A 6,549-nucleotide genomic window follows, 5' to 3' on the forward strand; every position below is an offset into this window, starting at 1 on the left:
GCAGGGCTCGAAACCCAGACCCGCCACGGAGCGGGCCCGGACCGAACCCACTGCACCTCTGCACCCTCCGCACAGGTTGAACAGTTAAAGCAAATGTACTGGAGAATCACAAAATACTGTTTTTCTGTCTCTCTTCCCACATCTGCTGAACACTTTGAGTCCTCAGCTTGATCCTGTGACGGTCCTATTGACTGGGCCCCATCAGGAATTATTTCCGCAAGGGTTTCTCTATGAATATATCAATGGAGTGTGGCTGCTTGTGACATTTCGTCATTTTACTCTGCTCTCAGCTGCTCCAAGTCACCACATTTTCCTCTCACCAGTTTCCTGGCCGCAGTTCTTCCGTGGAGCAAATGCAATTTTCCTTTGCTCAGTTTTGCCTACATCGTTTTATCACCTATTCTAATTCTTTTCCAAATGCCTCCAGAGCCTTTCCCTCCTCTCTGTATGGAACATCTTGCAAGTACAAAAGGAAAAATGGAAAATGACAGTCTGTGAGCCTTACGCGAGAGTGAGGGAAAGGAAGGGAATGATAGCTGTATACACACACACACACACACACACACACCATTTCCACTTTATATTACCACATTTAGCATCATTTTAGTGTTAAAACTAGTAAACTCTAAATGATGACACTAGTAATATCATATGAGTAATTTGTTTCTACAGTGGGGGGGGGGGGGGGGGGGGGGGGGGCGGTGGCATGGTGGCGTGGCCCTCGTCCTGCTCTCTGGTGGGTCTGGGGTTCAAGTCCCGCTTGGGGTGCCTTGTGATGGGCTGGCGCCCCGTCCTGGGTGTGTCCCCTCCCCCCTCCAGTCTTACGCCCTGTGTTGCCGCATGTGGTGTCTCCACTTCATGGGACAAGTGCTCAGAATTCCCAGGGAATTCATGGACATGCGGCTGAAGATTTTTGATGTTCAGATGGTTAGTTGGACGATCGGGTGTAGTGGAACTGGTTAACCAGTTAGTCTCCACTCAGAAGATTGAGTTGGACGGTGGTGGAACTGGTTAACCGGTTAGTCTTCACTCAGAAGATTGAGTTGGACGGTGGTGGAACTGGTTAACCGGTTAGTCTTCACTCAGAAGATTGAGTTGGACGGTGGTGGAACTGGTTAACCGGTTAGTCTTCACTCAGAAGATTGAGTTGGACGGTGGTGGAACTGGTTAACCGGTTAGTCTCCACTCAGAAGATTGAGTTGGACGGTGGTGGAACTGGTTAACCAGTTAGTCTTCACTCAGAAGACTGAACGGGTTTGGCTGGTGGTGAAGCTGACTCTTCCTACCAAACACAAAATCTTTTTGCATTTCAGCCACAGAGGAGAACAAAGTGTTCATCAGACTCCCTGGATTCCACACTTCCTGGAAGTGACTCCAGTCCACAGAAACACTTAATTCTCCTGCAATACAGAGAACTGAGCTCTTCTGCATGACGTTACAGTTAAACTTTTTCTTCGAGGTTTGCTCTGTTCTGACAGGCCGTTCACTTGGAGCCAAAGTGGCTGGAGGCCAACAGAGAACATCGACATCAGACCCCGGCGATGGGAGTGTCACACTGAGACGGGCACGGTAAGAGAGTCGAAATGAACAACAGGTTTAAAAACATAATAAAAACACGACTTTGGACTTTTCTTTCCATGTGGCCTCCACTGCAACATGTTTCCACTGGAATACAGTACAGATCCCAGACAGGTGGAGCTCGGCTGAAACGTGAATGGGGGTAGATCCACGAGAAAAAGGTTTCTGTTTGTATTTCTAGAGTCTCCCCGAAACCGTCCAAGCTCCACCCACAAATCCGTGGTATCGTTTAAAAGAACGGCACATCGTGACTCAGTACTGCAGCGTGTTCGTTTTGGGAGATGCACTTAAAAATGTGTCCTCTACGGCGGACAAAAATGAGCACCTGGGTCAAGTGAGGCTGTTAGTCCAAAACCTCATCTCCAGAACACTGCAATAACACATCTTGAGGGACGCGGTGAGGTTCCCGTATGCTTCATAGTCACATGAGTGGACCTGTTTCTTTCTTCCCTCCAAATACGCTTTAATGCACCGTATTTCAAAACGATACATTTTTCCAAACAGTTTGGCAAAATTGAAATATTCACATGCAAGATCTCAAACCATAATCGTAAGGGAAACGCTTTCTTTGTCGATTGCTTGTCCTGAACTACGTATAAGTACTTGAGGAGAGACCATTTGCCGATGCTTTTTCTCCATTTGGCTCTTAAATTGGGACATTTATTGTTTGTTTTAGAGCTTTGTGTCTTTCAGCAGGTCTTTACGTCGTACCAAATACGAAAGAGCGCTTCGACTACTGGGTAAATGCATTAAACTTATCGTTATCTTAAAGCGAATGGGTGGTATTCTTTAGGAGCAGGTTGTCAGTCTGGGGTAAAATGGGTCAAAAAGGCAACTGGGCTTCGGAAGGACAGCGAGGAAAAGTAAAAAGTCGAGGGCTAAAGTTCAGCGGGAGACAATGGCGGAGACGTGAGGCAGCCGACGGGGACTCCGTCACCGGGAGAGCGGAGGGTGGTTGCGGGGGCTGTGTGATTGAGCGCACTCAGCAGAAGAAAGGATGCAAACAACGAAGGGCTGGGGTTAAAACACACACAAGAGCATAAGTGGCACAGCAAACAGACGGATGAGAAAAGACACTCGCTAATGGGAGGGTGGGGAGGATGGACACCGGGACTTTGTGGCGGGGGCTCGTACACAGAAATGGAAATATCACATATGATCATTTAGTCCACAATATCACAGGATACATACTATAAAATACTGGCATTATAGCAAACACGATAATTAATCACTGTCATTCCTAACAATACGATTCAATTACACAAAGGAATAAAAATTTTCTGTCAATTTTTTTGCATTTTCCCATATTAAATATACTTTTGGGGTAAGTTCGTACTCTATATTAGTTTTTTGAAAAATATTACACATTCTTGAAATTAGCTCATTTTGGCACCAGGTTCCAAGCACCAAATATTCCAGTACTTTTTAGGACCTGATGCTTTCTAGAATGTTTGGTACTTTCCAGAATGTTCTGGTGCCATCTAGACTCTTCCAGTGGCTGTAAAGTACCAAACTAAAACTGACACTCTAGAAGGACTAGTGGTATTTTTGTAATCAGTAAACTTTAACTAATCGTAATCAATGCAAATTTCCACATAAGTAAGAACTTTGAAAAATGTTGTTGTGTTTTGTTATCATTGAAATGAGTCACGCATTTTACAATTAGCACTTCTTCACATGTTCTCATTTTCACATACCTAGACCAGGGAAGTTACATTTGCTGAACTTCTCTACAGGATTTTAAAATATGAAAATGAAAGAAGTGAACCCCCTTTACACGTGTGCATTCATATGCTTATTTTCGACAGCATTGTTTTCCGGTTTTGTGTTGTAAACGTTATGCGCTCAGCGCCTCATCTGCTATATGTTAACGCGGATGCAGTTTTGGCCCCGTTCACGCAAGCAGTTATGCTTTTAAGGCGCACGATAAATTGAAGCATGTGTGGTCACGCTTTCTTGTTTGGGTGCAAACACTGCACGCCAAAAAGGGGCCGACAGCCGCTGACTGCATTGTGGGAACCGCTCCGGAGGACTGGTGCTCGTGGTTTCTCAGAGCATGACAGTGATGGAGAGAATCACCCGCTACGGGACAAGACACCACGGGGAAAACATGTGCAAAGTGTCTCTCGGAATCAGTACCAGGCACGTTTTAAAAACTCGGATGTACAATTTTACAGTCCAGGCATGTGATATTACCTATATGTCCACTGCATGTCTGAAACATATAGGGTGTTGTGCCTTTCGTTGGTGGTCACAGTGTGATTATACCTTTGAAACATATACTTTTTAGTCGTTTCTTTGCGAATCACTGCCCTGGAGAAGGGATACTTTGGAAAAGTGCCATTATGTAAGAGATAAACCACAATCTTACCACCAAAACCATGGCATAAAAAACTCTGCTGCCTTAAGCGTTAATCGCACTAGATCATACGATCAGAAATACTAGAATGCTGTATTTTTATGTAATAGTTGCAAAATGGCCATGTTTTTCTGAACATTCTTGGGGTTTATGATGCTATATTTCACAGTTGCCTAGTGGATGATTTGACAGATTTTGTAATGCACCAGTAAGAAAAGCAACAGCACAGCCCCAAACATGACAGAAACAGCCAGAAAAGTTGTGTTGTGTTTCACAGAGTCACATTTGCCTAATTAGAAAGCATTTGTCCCAGCAGATGGAACAGGTCCTGTACACGGGACAGCCAGTTTGCATGGTAAAACCCCACAATCCAGACACAGAATTACACATTATCGCTGTTAACTTTATAACTGGTAAACACAAAAAAGCAGTTAATTTCTGAATATCCTCTAGAGCTTGATGTTTTTCAGTGTAGGAGAATATATTACAAGTTTATTTTCTACAAAAAAATTCAAGGGAACATGCAGAAGCACATGGCACAGCCATGGGCTGACCACAGCACTTATAAACACGTTAAATGACTGTTTTCAAAGACTGCAAACCCAAAAACGAAGACTGCGCTACATTTGTCAAATTAGTGCAAGTGCTCTTATAATTCTCAGCAATGCAAAGATACAATATATCAGTCTCTTAATACATAACAAGGAAAATGTAAAATAAAAATAAAGTTTTTAATTACCTGCATTATGAGCTTTTTGCTTGGTGTTAGCGGCGTATGTATGAAATCTGTGCGGGCAAAACAGAAATACATTTAATGGTACAACGGCAGAGCCTCTTTTAGGGTTCAAAAGTGTATTTTTTTAAATTCCTGAATGCAAGTGCTTTGTGTTCAACCCCCATAAAATGTTGTTTAACTGCTGAACATTGCACATGTCACCTCTTTTCATGTGGAAGCAGTTTCACGTCAAATCTGTGCTCACCTGAACGGCTCCCATACAGGTGGGAAATAACAAATTTTAAATATGTGAAACTGGCTAAGTATTACATCAATTTCGATATATATTCCAATGATTCATTTTATTATTTGTTACTCTGTAAATAAATTTTAAATATACTCTTTATTGTATCCATTGCCTGTTTTCAAAAAAAAAAAAAAACACATATATTCAATAATATATTTTGAAATATTTTGTTTACCCTTACAGGCTCCCTTGGTCTTGCTTCTGTTATTACTTATTCTACTTGTTGCATGTCTCTATATTCTTTTTGTGCTTGAGTGTATATTAGGTGCGCCGAGATAACTTTGCCCGTACAAACATACATTGAGTTCAGCCGAATATTTAAAAATTTTCTCGTGCTACCATGATTAGGAATCTTTTCCTATGAAAAACCAGCACATTTCAGAGCAGATCACCAAGTGAGCAACCTGCATATTGTGTGTAACCTTCTGTGGCTCGGGAAACAAAGCGAAAAAGAGGGGGCAGATCGAGCGCCTGCCGCCGCCTGCGCGTTTTCTCCGTGTTTGCCAGCAGACAGATGCGTGTGGGAGGTCAGCCGTCCGGGGTGCAGCGGGATTTCCACGCGAAGACGTCAGTCTGTCCTGCACTTTGGCCATCTGTCCAAGAAACACGGGGTGTGTGCTCCCGGGATGAGTGGCGGCCTACTGAACTGGAGGAGGAGGAGACTGAGGACATCTGTTCTGCCCATTCATCGGCAGCGCCCGTTGCCAAGCGAAAGCACACGGGGCGACCGAGGTCCCGCCAGCTCGAGCGACGTGCGTGTTCCAGTAGCGCGCTGCAGTCCACAGCGTGCGGTGCGCAGTCACACCATAGAGATGCAGCTTGTCTTATTACCAGGACAAAAGCATCTGGACTGACAGGGCAAGAGTTCCCACAGACCACACCGCAGGCCACCTGGGTGATGTGCGCAACCCCCTTGAGCCCCAGTGCACTTAGTCTTGTTCTGTGCTCTGTCTCTGTGTCACAACTGTCACTCCCAACAAACAAACCCTGTGTTCCGCTCACACGTCCTCTTCTCCAAACGTGTAAATGCAGCACGAAGACGTTTACAGCTACCGTAAGAATGTTTATGCGTTTTGCTCCCGCCTCAGTGGAAACAGCAATTATATATCCAGTCTAGGCTAAGTGGGAAGGTTAATACAGCACAAAAAAATGATACCTCCAAAGTTTCCCTTTTGGAGAGGCCTGGGAGGGCAGTGGGCCCTTCTGTAAGGATATAGGAATGGTCAATAAGCAGTTTGCATTTTTCTTTTATGCGTTCATCGCAGAATCTTCCAGTGGACTTATTTTCTTGTCAGTTATGTGTAACTGTGGTCCAGGTGGCTTGTGTTGTACAGGTCTCTTAGAACAACCACTTTTTAGATTGAAACTATCTGCTCCCTGAAAAACCTGCAGCTGCCTACAGTGCTCCTAGAAATAACACTGCAGTCATAATGATAATAATGAAAATAATGGGATACTCTGATTACTAATGATTTCCATTTAAAGCCAGTCTGATGGTCTGGTCTAGACTCCTTAAGGCCATTCATTTTTTAATTTTCTTTCATGCTTCAGTCAGCGCCTTTATTTAATTAAAACAAAAGGCATAACAGC

The 6,549-nt window shown here is 43.9% G+C and overlaps 1 protein-coding gene across 1 annotated transcript in view; it reads right to left on the reverse strand.

Annotated features, from left to right (window-relative positions):
* The window catches only part of elovl6 (ELOVL fatty acid elongase 6), a 41,204-nt gene extending 36,481 nt beyond the window's left edge, over nt 1–4,723 (reverse strand). The window contains exon 1 of the mRNA XM_018759500.2: nt 4,677–4,723. The gene's annotated coding sequence lies outside the window, so the exon portion shown is untranslated. The remainder of the gene's footprint in view (nt 1–4,676) is intronic.
* Between the last annotated feature and the right edge of the window lie 1,826 nt (nt 4,724–6,549).

The sequence above is a fragment of the Scleropages formosus genome, chromosome 5, assembly GCF_900964775.1.
Source record: "Scleropages formosus chromosome 5, fSclFor1.1, whole genome shotgun sequence".
Classification (NCBI taxonomy): domain Eukaryota; kingdom Metazoa; phylum Chordata; class Actinopteri; order Osteoglossiformes; family Osteoglossidae; genus Scleropages; species Scleropages formosus.